The sequence below is a fragment of the Grammomys surdaster genome, unplaced genomic scaffold (genome assembly GCF_004785775.1).
Source record: "Grammomys surdaster isolate TR1022 unplaced genomic scaffold, NIH_TR_1.0 60, whole genome shotgun sequence".
NCBI classification, from domain to species: Eukaryota; Metazoa; Chordata; class Mammalia; order Rodentia; family Muridae; genus Grammomys; species Grammomys surdaster.
In genome coordinates, this window is record NW_021604562.1 from 8511774 (window position 1) to 8526621 (window position 14848).

The following is a 14848-nucleotide window of genomic DNA, read 5'->3' on the forward strand; positions in this document are numbered from 1 at the left end:
AATCTTATTATTCTAAGAATAATTATTTCCTTCTGAAAGCTATTTAGAACTCAAAATTATTACAAAAGGATGGAGAAAAATGAATAGAATCACTGGTCATTCAAAATATTTTCACTAATAGAGGTATGCCCTTGTGCAGAAAATTACAAAAACATTTCAAGTGTATGCTAGCTAAGAAGTAAATATTGGGTTAATATGAACCAAACAATTGAATATTTATTTGTTATTGTATAAAATCTTATTTTTATGAGTAGATAAATTTAATAAAATAGCAGGCAGAAAACTGTACCAAATTAATGATGGGATACAATAAATCTGTGGAAAATCAGAATGTAATGGATCTCATCTGTTCACTAGATAATGGAACAAATGCATCCAGAGTGCAAGGGCTTTGACCTCATTTTCAAATGAAACATTTTATATCTTGGATATAAAATGCTATGGATTCAGCTTCATGTGTCATCCTTAAAATTACAATGTCCTGGTTGAAATGCTTAGTGTCTTTTTCATGTGTCTCATTGAAAACCATCTCATGCCATATATTCCTGATTCATAAAAATGTTTTATTTAGGTAAACATCTCTAGTAGACATAACAGGCCAACAAATAGTAAGCACAGTAACCAGAAATGAATTGCTTCTTTTGGAGTTGTTTGCCTGTGAGAGCCCATAGACTCCCACTCCCCCAACATTAAAGGCTATCCTCAGTACAACTGCAGAACTTTAAGTTAAGTTCTATTGTTGAAGAACCACATGTTTATGAGAGAGAAATAATATTTCTATTCACCTGAAAACGTCATCCCTAGTGCCTAGCTTGTATAGCACTAGAAGATACTATGCAAGCTACTGGAGGAGAACAGTAACCACTGACCTTATTCAGCTGTGAATTCTAAGAGCTATAACAATAAGCATGCTTCACTACTGCTGACTAAGACAGAGTTAGATTTTTCTAAGGATGCAGCCACTCGTTGATTGACCAAGATTCAGTGGTAGGAGACACACCCATGTGTACCTGGACAGCACTAATTATACTAAATGAGTTTTAAATATGATACAATGTGGGATTTGTATGGAAGTACCTAGCCTGGCTTAGCCCTGATGGGGACAGAGTGACATGGTTCCTGCCACTGGGACAGGGCACTGATGTGAGCCTACATGAGTATCAATGGCTGCTGTGGGCATAAGGCTTGTTTGTGTAATAACGTACACATTTTCTGGACCAAATAGCAGTGGAGAACAACAAACACTAACAAACATTAATGATTCCATGATAAGTAGAAACAGCAGGAGTTCAAGAGTTGAGGGTGTGGCTATGTCTCTGCAAATTGGTAAATGCTGGGACCTTCAGGACAGCCATGAAGGCTATGAGAAAGAGCTTTAAATGCATGAGTTTGAAAATATATAACTTCGTAACTGTGCAAAAAATAAGGATGCAATATGAATTATAGGAGTGGCTTCATGAGTCTAAAGGAACAAAAGCAGCTCTGTTGTGAGCCAAGTTGTTAGAGATTTAGGGAATGGTGATTTCAGGAAAGAGATTCCTGAGTTCAGGATTAGCCTAGGACAGAGGAAAGTTGGGCTCAGGAATGGTGGAAATGGTAATTTCAGTGCAAGGTTCCACCCAACTACTATATCTTCTGTGCTTAATAAAGGCAGACAGATCTCTGAAATCATTTGCTATGTTAAGAAAATAAATATATGCTTACTGTCTCCTAAAACTCACTGGCTGGGGTCACAGGATGCTGATTCATAAGATAATCAAAAGGAAAACTTTGAGTAAATGACAGATTTATATGTAAAATAAAAGCCTGGACCTGTGTTTTGCAGGAGATGAGCTATCCCAGGAATGTTTTAGAATAAAAAGAAAAAACTGCTTGGAGAACACACAAATAATCACAACACGGACAGAGAGATCTCTTAGAAAATCAAGCAAGCAGAATATAGACAGAGAAATCTCCAGAGAGAAAGCAGAACATACAAAGAAGCAGACTTGAAAGCTGCAGTAAGCAGAACCCAGGTCATCAGCTTGAACCCACTATTTGATCTAGAGTCATTCTTTTTGCTGCTACCAGACATTCCTTCTCTCAGAACCCCTCTCCAAACCAAGGCTGGAAGGAAGTGGTCAATCAGGGAAGAATGAGGTAGTTGTGAATATAATCAAAACACACTGTACAAAATTCTCAAAGACATAGTAAAAATGAGGGGAAAATGTCTTCCTTTTGTTATGCCTTATACACATAGAGTGCTTATATTACCTTGATGAGAAAATTTGACATTTTTACTCTTTGCAAAAACGTCACACCTCAGTTTTTATTAATAAAGCAATCATAGACATTTTCATACAGATACCATGTTACTGTGCTTTTAAGTAGTTTCAAAAAAGCTGTTATATTAGAGGTATGCTATGAGTCTCTCCACCTCAATGTAGTTCATTTCAGCAATATTATATCTCACAAAACTGACTGTTCTTTCCACCAGGCTAAGAATTCTCAGTGAATTCCAAGTGAACAAAATATAAAAAGTGGTTGGTTAAAGTTATTATCTATTGTTAATAATTATAAGTTAATAATAATTTAATAAGCATAATTATGAGGATTTGTCATTAATTTGGTAATTAACACTTAACATATGGTTATCTATTTAACAGATAAAATAATAAAATAATAATAATAAAATAATTGTGCATAGATATTCATTATAACATGAAATGTCAATGTATATATATAATTAATGATCAATTTGTTACATTTCAAAGAAGCCATAGACAAATGGCTAACTGAAGTACCTATTTAACATGTTGAATCAGACACTGGCCTCCAGGTTCTCCTAGCATTTCTCAGAATTGCAAATACCTCTCTGGCTCCTGAGCATCTCTTCCTTTACTTTCCCAGCTACTTTATTCCTAGAAACATTAACCATTTTGGTCACACATCCTCTTAGCACTTGACTCCTCTGGGTTCTGCTCTTAGTTCTGTTTCTGAATCTCTCTGCCTGTTTGACTCTCTCCTTTTTCCTCTATCTTCTCTTTGTTTCTCACTCTTTCTTTTTTCGTGGCTCAGTTCCTTCTGCTAGCCTGGTTCATTCTGGACATTTCCAGATGCCTATGGCTGTTTTTTCTTGATATCTTCAACAAACCTTCTCCTCAACTATACCTAGGAGCAGTCATGTCCTCACATTTCCACTAACGACTTAGGGAAACAAATAAGTCTGTCACTTCAGACATGTATGATAACTTTTTGATATTTGGAGTATTCAAAGCACTGTCTCCATTTACTACCTATTGTGAATATAGTGACAATGAACAAGGTATCTGCTGAACAAGGAAGTATAGAGTAGTAAGTCGAATCCTTTGGGCATATGCTAAGTAAAGGGCTGGATCATAGGGTAGATCTACTTTTATCCTTTTGACTTTCATAGTGGCTGCACATTTAACAATCCCTCCTACAGTAATTGAAGGTCCCTTTTCTCCACATTTCAGATATTTAAATATAGTTTTTAAAAAGCTGAAAACTTCCACTACACTTACAGCTAGGAAGTAAAACAAAGGAACACAAACAATACAGTATAAACTGGGAAGAACAAAATTAATAATCAGAAGGGCATGGGTAGACACATGTCCCTGATTGTATCAACCTGTATTCTAGCTCCTAATATGGCTGTCCTCAAGGGGGTTATCCAGGGCTTCTTTTCCATGTTATTTTAGGTCTCATTAAGGAAGAGTCTTTAATTTTATTATGGTGTTTCTAAGAGCTTATTTTAAAGGATTGTTGCTTCTTTTACAAATCTGAAGTCTAGAATTTCTGTATCTTGCATAGACTCAACTACTGTTTCCATCCTGTGATTTTCTGTTGTCACAAACTTTTCTGTTAAATTTTATGGATGTACAGGAATGGGCTCGTGGTATCTAGTATACCAACTTCCTTCATTATAACTCATTAATCATGATTCACTTATTCACACATTAGCAATCCTTGTATTGTTCTATGATGGGCTGTCGAGGCTTTTACTGCAGTTGATGTGAAGGAGAATTAGGGCTTCCCTGCTGGTTTGTGGAGCGAAATCTACAGAGTTCTAGATGTAGTTGCTTGTCTGTTTCATAGAATGAAATTGGTGGAATATCAAAATGGCTGTTAACAGAAAGATCATAGTATATCATCAGAAAGATATAGTATGGATACACTTTCCTCAGAACAATACAGAAAGTATGATAAGCACCAGGCCTGCATTTGTGACATACAGGATTCTACAATAGTAAGTTTCTCAAGTATATATAGTCTAAGTGGGGAATTCCAAGGTTATGCTATTATCCTTTTAAAATGAAGTGAACTCCCTCTTCACCCTCTAGTTCAGGGTTGCACAGTAGAGATGTTATACGGTTTGTTCCGTTCTTTGTAATGTTATGATGAATCTTCATACTATTTATTAGCTTAGAGACTTCTATACCATTCAGCTGCAACATTTCAAATGTTCAGGTGAAATAGCTGTTGTAATGTTCTTATTTTTGTCCATCGTCACATGGGTAAGTATATCAACCACTTTGCCTATGTCACCTCAACAACCCTGTAAAATTACTTCTCATCATTAGTCTATCACTTAATAATTTAGATCACAAATGCTCATGGATAGGATAAGAAGAGGAATATTTAAATTATGGATCGAAGATAATCAACATATAGTATATACATGTATTAAATACCATGATAACTCATTAGCTTGTACAATAAACAAATGATAATTAAAATGAAACAATTAATGATACATAGTATCAAATAAATTATAAATTTTCATCTTAAAAGTCTATGTCATGCGCAATAATAGTTTGGGATTCTGATTATTTATTATTTTCTGGTGTTGTTGGAAGAAGTATGAATATAGCCATAAGACAACCAAAAGCCACGAAGGAGGCAAGAACACACAAGGAAAATCAAGGATTTATACTGTAATTTGGATAAGCATAATTTCAATTTTTCAGTTTTCCTCTTTTTAAGTATAGATAGGCTTGTATATTCAAAAATTTGCATAAGTGCAACCAGCAGGGACTCAGCTGTTATTCTGATTATTCATATATTTAATTCTGAAATTGTGGCCTTTATAATTTCCATTTTCATAAATTTAAATATATGCATGATATTCACTTACTATAAAATGCAGAACCAAACGGAAACTAATTTCATTACATCTCAAAGAAATCTTAGCAAAACTGTCATTATCTACATGATATTATACTATCTAATGTGTTTAATGCTTTATGAGTCCTACTTAGGTCAAAAGCATCCTGACAAATGTCTTTTTAAATTTCTTTTATGTTTTTCATTGCAAAAGTAAAATAGCACTTAGTGAAACACTCAAACAAAACAAATGCAAATTAATACAAATAGAAAGTTCCTCTCAAATCTACCCTTTCCCATCAAAACAAATACCTCCTTCATTTTCCCATCATTTAGTCTCAACCTTCATGACTATTTACAAAATATAGTATATATATATATATATGTATATATATATATATATGCTATTTGATATTTTAGAGACTCCTATAGTGAAGTATCTCTCTCTCTCTCTCTCTCTCTCTCTCTCTCTCTCTCTCTCTCCCTCTAACTATCTATCTATCTATCTATCTATCTATCTATCTATCTATCTGTCTATCTATCTATATCATCATTGTCATCTATATAAGTTTCATAAATTCAGGCAGGCAGTGAACATTGATTATATAGTATATGGATAAGAGAACATATAGCTTTTCCTATAGCTTGGGTATACAATATACATCTCTGCATATTCACATTATATAAGAATTTAAGTGATGAAAAGAAAATGTTTATGTGTATACACAGTTATACATACCTGTACCTCTTCATATAGACAGTTAAATAAGTTCATTTTAATTTAATCAGAAATTCTCTCACAGTACCTTTCTATGATGTATAATTTTAATTTTATCATTTTTTGTTTTATTTGTTGTTCTGATTTCCCAGAAGTATGAAGGAATTTTAAAATTCAGAAATAAGTAAACCCACAAAAATCAATTTAAAATGGGTAAAACATGACAGGCATCAGGGGCCACCAGGTGAGATTTCTATTCCAATTCTCTGAATGGTGATCTCTCCTAGTAAACCCAGAAGTAGTGAGTTGACCTTGTCCCTTCTGTGCATCATTTCTTGGACCACAGTTGTGCCTGAATCCCTCGAGGTCTGCTTGCTATCTGGGAAAGATTCAATGCAATCCTCATCAAAATTCCAACTCAATTCTTCACAGAGTTAGCAGTAACAATTCTCAAATTCATTTGGAATAAAAAAAAAAAACAGGATAATGAAAACTACTCTCAACAATAAAAGAACTGAGATAATCATCATCCCAGAGCAATAGTGATAAAAACCAAATGGTACTGGTACAGAGACAGTCAGGTCGATCAATGGAATAGAACTGAAGACACAGAAATAAACCCACACACCTATGGTCACTTGATATTTGACTAGATATCAAGCTAAAACTGTCCAGTGGAAAAAAGACAGCATATTCAACAAATGGTACTAGATGAAGTGGTGGCCAGCATGTAAAGAATGCAAATTGATCCATTCTTATCTCCTTGTACAAAGCTCAAGTCCAAGTGAATCAAGGACCTCCACATAATAGCCAGAAGCTGGAAAGAACCCAGATGTCCTTCAACAGAGGAATGGATACAGAACATGTGGTACATTTACACAATGGAATATTACTCAGCTATTAAAAACAACGAACTCGAGAAATTCTTAGGTAAATGGATGGAACTAGAAAACATCATCCTGAGTGAGGTAACCCAATCACAAAAGAACACACACGGTATGCACTCACTGATAATTGAATATTAACCCAAAAGATTGCAATATCCAAGGTACAACTCACAGACCACATGAAGCTCATGAATAAGGAAGACCAAAGTGTGGGTGCTTTGGCCCTTCTTAGAAGGGGTAACAAAATACTCATGGGAGCAAATATGGAGACAAAGCATGGGACAAAACTTGAAGGAGGGGCCATCTGGAGACTGCTACACCTGGGTATCCATCCCTTGTGCAGTCACCAAAGGTAGACACTGATGTGGATGCCAAGAAGTGTATGCTGACAGGACCCTGTCTCCTTAGAGGTCAGCCAGAGCCTGAAATATACAGAGGTGGATGCTCACAGCTAATCACTGAACTGATCATGGGGTTCCCAATGGAGGAGTGAGAAAGAAGACTGAAGGAGCTGAAACAGTTTGCCTCCCCATGAGGAGAGCAACAATAACAATCAACCAGAGCTCCCAGAGTCTAAACCACCAGCCTTGCAGCACATACGAAGGATCTCACGGCTCCAGCTGTATATGTAAGGGAGAATGACAGTGTCAGGCATAGGTGGGTGAGGAAGTCCTTGGTTCAGTGAAGGCTGGATGCCCCAGTGTGGGGGAAATTGTGGGTGGGGAGGTGGAAGTGGGATGGAAGGTGGGGGCATATCCTCATAGAAACAGGAGAAGGGGGGATGGGGTAAGGGGTTCCTGGTTGGGGGGGGAAGGGGATTACATCTGAAATGTAAATAAAATATGCAATAAAAAAATAAAAAAAAACAAATATACTGAATCTAATAGAAGAGAAAGTAGGAAAGATCTTCAAATACCTAGGCACAGGGGGAAATTTTCTGAACAAAACACTAATGTCTCAGGATCTAAGATCAACTATTGACAAATGGGATCTCATAAAATTGAGAAGGTTCCATGAGGCCAAGAACGCTGTAAATAGGACAAAATGGCAACCTACATAAAGAGAAAAGAAAGATCTTTACCAATTCTATATCCTATAGAGGGCAAATATCAAAAATATACAAAGAAGTCAAGAAGTTAGACTCAGGAGAACCTATATTTAATAGGGTACAGAGCTAAACAGAACTCTCAACTGAATAGTTTCTAATGGCTGAGAAGTACTTAAAGAAATGTTCAACATTCTTAGTCATTACGGAAATGCAAATTAAAATGACTCTGAGAATCCACCTCTCACAAGTCAGAATGGATAAGATGAAAAACTCAAGTGGCAGCACATGCTGGTGAGGATGTGGAGAAAGAGGAATACTCCTCCACTGTTGGTGAGATTGCAAGCTGATACAACCACTCTGGAAATCAGTCTGGCGGTTCCTCAGAAAATTGGACATAGCAATACCTAAGGACCCAGCTATACCACTTCCAGGTATATACCCAAAAGATGCTCTAATATATAACGAGGACCCATTCTCCACTACGTTCATAGCAGCCTTATTTATAATAGCCAGAAGCTGGAAAGAACCCAGATGTCTCTCAACAGAGAAATGGATACAGAAAACATGGTACATTTACACAGTGAAGTATTACTCAGCTATGAAAAACAATGACTTCATGAAATTTTCAGGCAAATGGATGGAACTAGAAACTATCAACCTGAGTGAGGTAACCCAGACACAAAAGAATATGCATGGTACTCACTGATAAGTGGATATTATTATCCCAAAAGCTCACAATGCCCATGATACAACCCATAGATCACATGGAGCACAGAAGGAAGGAAAACTTGTGGTGTGGATTCTTCAGTCCTGCATTGAGGGGGAACAAGACAAATGGTGGAGGGAGAGGGGGACCCGGGAGGGAGAGAGGAGAGGGAGGAAATAAGGAGGGCAGTATCAGGAACTGGAGGAGAAGTCAGAGAAGTACAGAGTGTCAGGAAATCGAACAAAAATATGGAGCAGTGGTGATGAGGCACTGGGGATAGACACTGGAAGGTCCCATATACCGTGAAAATGTGAGGCTCCCGGGACCCAGCTGGGATGACTTTTGCCAAAATGTACACAGAAGAAGAAAATAGAACCTGTAGAGTCTACCTCCAGTAGATAAGCATGGCCCCTGGTCGAGGGATGGGGCCACCCACCCATCTCAAAATTTTTAACCCAGAAATGTTCCTGTCCAAAGAAAGAACAAGTACAAAAAATGGAACAGAGACTGAAAAAAAGGCCAACCAGGGACTTCCTCACCTGGGGATCCATCATGTCTACAAACAATAAACCCAACACTGTTGCCATGGTCATGAGGCACTTGTGGACAGGAACCAAGTGTGGCAGTTGCTTGGGAGGTTCAGCTGTCAGCTATACCAGCATAACTTACCTAGTTCCCATTAATGGTGAGGGCCTGCAGATTGAAAAAGAAGACACAGAGTCATCTGGTAGAGACCAAATGCTGTATTTCCAACTATCCCACATGCTTATATACACAGAAGTAAACAAGAAAAGGGAGGGACGACTCAACAACCAATCAGATAGGTTTCACTTTTCTCCGGCAGTGACCATTTAGGGGAAATGGCTCAAGGCGGGGGAGCATGCTGTACTGCACATGTCTTGCTCTCACAAGGATAACATCACAGGGCTGATAGGTCACAAGGTTCTCACAATTCACTCTTTTTCTTTAATTCAGAAGTTACCACCTGTCTTAGGATCGAGCTTGAAGCCGCCAGCCACCAGTTCTTACTCATCTTTGGTTTACTCTGTCATTCTCAGAGCCCCTGTCTTAGGTTGATGCCAGGCCAAGGAAGTTGCCCATCTCTGGTTAATGCCTTTGTAACATAGATAACCAGACCTCTGCAGCAGGAGTCTCCTGCCCATGCAGAAGCACTAGGCCCCTCACCACTGCCTGGGAATGAACCCGTTGTCTCCTGAGGCAACATAGACCCCATTCAACAGCCAGGACAGCAATAAAGGTGATGGCCAAGAATGACATCATACCAGCCCATTCTTTAAACATAGAGCCAATCTTATGAAACCAGGATCCAATACAGAAGCTTTTGAGTCAAATTATTATAACTAGCCAATAATGGCCACACTCCAAACTGGGATGGACTGTGATACCAATGAGGAGATGACTGATGGGTGCTAATCTTTGATGGAGGCCTATGTCCGAAGAACCAAACTGACTCCCCTAATTGCCATCCTTCCCAAGGAGCAAAATTTAGCCAAGGTATAGGTGCCTTGATCTCAAAAATGTCTGAATCAACCCAACAGGGAGGAGCATGTCTAATAGGTGTGACACCTACCCACACTCCTATTCTTAAAAAACACTGTTAAAAACTGGATACAAAATACTCTGAAAAGTTACAGCACTACCATTAAAAAGGGTTCCAAAAGTAGCATTACTCATAATTAGGCAATTACTATGCCAGGAATCTGACTCATTACTAAACCTACTAATATTATACTCTTTTATAAAACATAAAACATTCTCAAGATAAAAGGAAGCATTAACCTTAAATTCTTCAAGTTCTACAGGAGAAGCATGACAGCCATAGCTATTTCTTCTTGCACCCTTCCAAAGGTCTTCTGTACTTCTTCTAACTGCTCCTTCACTAACTCATTTTCACTGAGTAAAGCATCCCTAACTAGTTTCCAAGCCCCAAAAAAGATATATGAAAGACTAAGGGTCCATGGCGGTCAGCAGTGGCACAAAAATCACTGCGGACCTTTTCCCAATCTTCTATTTTAAAATTTCCACTAGTAACATACGATGGACTAAACTTTTGTACTTCTCTGATAAAGTCTCTAACTACTTCTTTCTTGACAGCAGCTCCTCACTGTTCAAGTAAAGGAGTGAGTTGCTTTGCAAGCAGCTCTTTACTATGGCTAAGTCCCATAGTTACTTACCCAGTCACTTACCTCAAGTGCCAAAACCCTCAATATGTCCCTTTCATTTTTGTGCACACTACCTGGACGGTCCATCAGGTTCTCCCTTCTTTCCGATCTCCATGGGACCTCCACTTGTCAGCTAGGCCAGCATAACTGACCTAGTTTCCATTAACGGCGAGGGCCTGGAGATTGAAAAAGAAGACATGGAGTCATCTGGTAGAGACCAAATGCTGTATTTCCAAATATCCCACATGCTTATATACACAGAAGTAAACAAGAAAAGGGAGAGATGACTCAACAGCCAATCACAGAGGTTTCAATTTCTCTGACAGCGACCATTTCAGGGGAGATGGCTAAAGGCGGGGGAGCATGCTGTACTGTGCATGTCCTGGTCTCACAAGGATAACATCACAGGGCTGGTAGGTCACAAGATTCTTACATCTGGCCAGCAACTGACTAGTAGAGATGTGGATATTGGGAGCTAACAATCAGGCTGAACTCACAAAACTTGGTGTGGGAACTGGCAGAGAGACTGGAGTAGCAGAGGGGGATTGCAACCCCATTGGAAGAACAACATAGGCTGGCCTGATGACCCAGTTCTCCTGGAGACTAGACCATCAACAAAAGAGTGTTCCTGGACGGATCCATGGTTACAGATACGTATGTAGCAGAGGATTGTCTTGCCTGACAGCAATGGGAGGAGGAGCCCTTGGCCTGGGGAGGTTTGCTGCCCTGGCAGCATAGGGGGATGCTGGAAAGGTGGAGCGGGAGAGTGTGAGTGGGTGTGGAAACACTCTCATACAGGCAAAGGGGAGGAGGGAGGGGCGGATGTGGGATGGGGGTTTGGTGGAGAGGTAACTGGGAAGTGGAATACCATTTGAGATGTAAATGATGGAATGATTTTTAAAAAGGAAAATTTTCTTGTATATTTTGTTAACAGTTATGGCAATTTTGTGAAATACGTAGGCGCAACACTCATGAAGATCAACATAAAGAACAATTCCTAAACTTGGAGAAAATTTCTACATGCTCTCCTCTTGTGTGTTGCCATTTTGTCTTATTGACAGTGTCCTTTGCTTTACAGAAGCCTTTCAATTGTATGAGGTCCCATTTGTCAATTGTTGCTCTTAAAGCATGAGCCATTGGTGTTCTGTTCATTAAGTTTTCCCCTGTGCCCATGCATTCGAGGCTCTTCCACACTTTTGTTTCTATTAGATTTACTGTATTTGGTTTTATGTGGAGGTAAATAAATTTGTTACAAGCATTTTTTCCAATTGGCAGAATGATAGACACAATTATAATAATTCCTGTATTTACTGTTTTGAAAAAAACGTCTGTGGCATTTTTGAGTCACACAAAATACAAAATCGTACATTTTTGTTTATTTTTTATTGTCAGTCTGGATATTTTCTATACTTTCCATGCTGCAAATATTAGTAGCATTCATTATTTCCTAAGAAATCATAAACTAGCCCACTGGCCCTTATTTCTGTTCTTCTACCTGAGGAAATAATGTATTTCCCTGTTTTGTATAGTATAAAGGTCTTCAGTTCAGATGATTGGACAAAAGATCTACAAAGAAGGGCACAGCTACTCATCACAACACTAATTGCTTTCAATTCATTATGGCTAAGGTATTATTTGGAGTTCAAGGGCACTGTTTATTAAAAAAAAGGAAAGCACAAAATTTATTTGACAATTGGCAACTACATCTTCTACATAAGAAGATGGGAGTGTGTATTATTTCTGGTTTCATTATAAACTCTAAATTATAATTTTTCCAGGTTGGTAAAACTTTTGAGAAGCTTGTTGTTCAGGTTCTAAGGAAAGCTTTTTAGGACCTAAGATAGTCTCTAGTAATTTTTGATACTTGTACTCCTGGACACATTTTAATATGCCTTTATATTTAGAATCATCATATAAGGCAAAGAAAAGCACAGATGAGACAGGACCTGTTTTAGTATCTTTTTTTCATAGATTGAAAGTGCAACTCTATGCATAAGACTACATATATCAGAAGAAACACAGCTGGAAAGAACATTCAAGTTTTGTGATTTTCATATAATTCTCAAAATATTTAAATATGATGCACAAAATTATTTCATTTTACCTGATATTCAGTGCTTATTTCTTTTCCTTGAAGAACAATGTACTGAAAAGAAATGAATAATTCCTTAATATTTTAAAATGCTACTATATTCTGGGTACTCAGAATTATTGACTCTTATTATGTTGTTTATAATCATATATAACTTATAGTTATGATCAGGGATAAAATGGGTATTTAGAAGCATGTAGGTTAAGGCAGATCCCCAAGAAGATTGATTCCTAACTGAAAGAGCCTTAGCTTTCTACTAAGCATAGTTGACCTGAAACTTGATGAACATTATTTCAACTACTCAATGAAAATATCCTTTGCTTAAATCTAGCCTTAAATTATAAATACTCATGACTTTCTAAAGCTAATTTCTGTAATTTCTTTGTCCTTTCTGTGTTGACATAATGGAATATCACAGACTGGGTAATTCATAAAGAACAGAGATTTATTTCTTACAGTTCTAGAGACTGGGAAGATTCCGAGTCATTGGTCAGCATCTAGGAATAGATTTAGTATTGTATCATCACATATTCGAAGGTCAGAAGGCTTGGATACAAGTAGAGAAGGAGAGAGGGAAAAGAGGAAGGGCAAGATAAGAAGACAAAAAGAGTGACACAGAGAGAACTCACAGACTCAAGTATTTTACTATTAGTAATAATCCATTCATTAAGATAAACACTTCATGGCTGAAACACCTCCATTATTATAACTCACAATCCAGTGCAGTTAAACTAAGAAAGAATCTCTCACTACATACTATTTTTAACATGCCTTCCAACTATAGCATTCTATTCCTGGCCCTCCAATATTCATATTCTCAAATGTAAAACATATTTATCCTTCTACAAATCCCCCAAATCTTAACTTGTTCTAGCACCAATTAAAAAAATCCAAAATTTCATCTAAGTCAAAAATATATAATTCTCAAAGAGTGAATCATAGTAAGGCAAGTTCCTTCCAGCACATGAAATAAGAGTAAGTTCTATACATATATTCATATATCCTTTATGATGAAAGTGTATTTTGAGAAATGTGTCTTGAATTGATTTCATCAATTCAACGGTACTTGAACAAATTAAGATGAACATGATGTCACTATGCACTATAATCAAATGAGACCACTACTATATGTGTACTCCCATCACTGAATAGAACACATTTAGACAACTTGTAATTGTGTGATGGAGAGCAAGTGCTGGTCATTACAAAACCAAGAAAAAGGCATGAAATGATAGATAACTGGTTCCAAGGAAGTCCAAAATCCAACAAGGTGAACAAAATTCAACCTTAAAGCTGGTAAATAGTATTTATTTTTTTATTCCTTTTGTTGATTTCTTTTAACACATGCCAAAGGCCTTAGACAACTTTATCTCAGTGGTTTTGTCAGGTTCAATCCATGCTATAGTTCTTATGGCTGGGAATCTTTAAATTTCTTTAAATTTTATACAAATGGGTATTTGCTGCATTTATATCTGTGTACAACATAAGTGCCTTGTTTTTACAAAGCCCATGAGATCCCCTGAAGCTGGAGTTATAGAAAGTCATGAGCTACCATACTGGTATTAGATATCCAACCCTGATGTGCTCTTAGGAATCAGTACATCTTTCTACTACCTGGTTGAGAGTCTTTTGCCTGTATTCCTCTTATAGGACTTTGCTGCTCACTTTTGAGGGTTTAGGCAAGAGTTCTATTGCAATGACTTCACAGAAACAAAATAGAACACCTTTGGGTAGTTTAAGCCCTACAATCATGCTTAGTATCATTTTATTATTGTTCAATAATAGCTCCTTCACTGCAACAAACTGCTGCCTGGTACTCCAGAACATTCTTGACATCAAGGCTGAGGAATCAGTGTCCCCTTAACTCTTGCATTATCTGTATCTGCTGATGGGAAAACACATAATGGCAAGAATTGCTGCTTGTATCTTCCTAAGTTTTAGGTCAGACTGTCCCTAAGTCTTTTGAGCCATACACTGGAACCCAGAGGTGGCTGTACCAGAATGCAATGAAGAAAGAACACAAGTGATCCTGAACCATGTGATCCAATATTCCAATAGTGGACTGTTTGTCCTTTTGACATAATTATATATATATATATATATATATA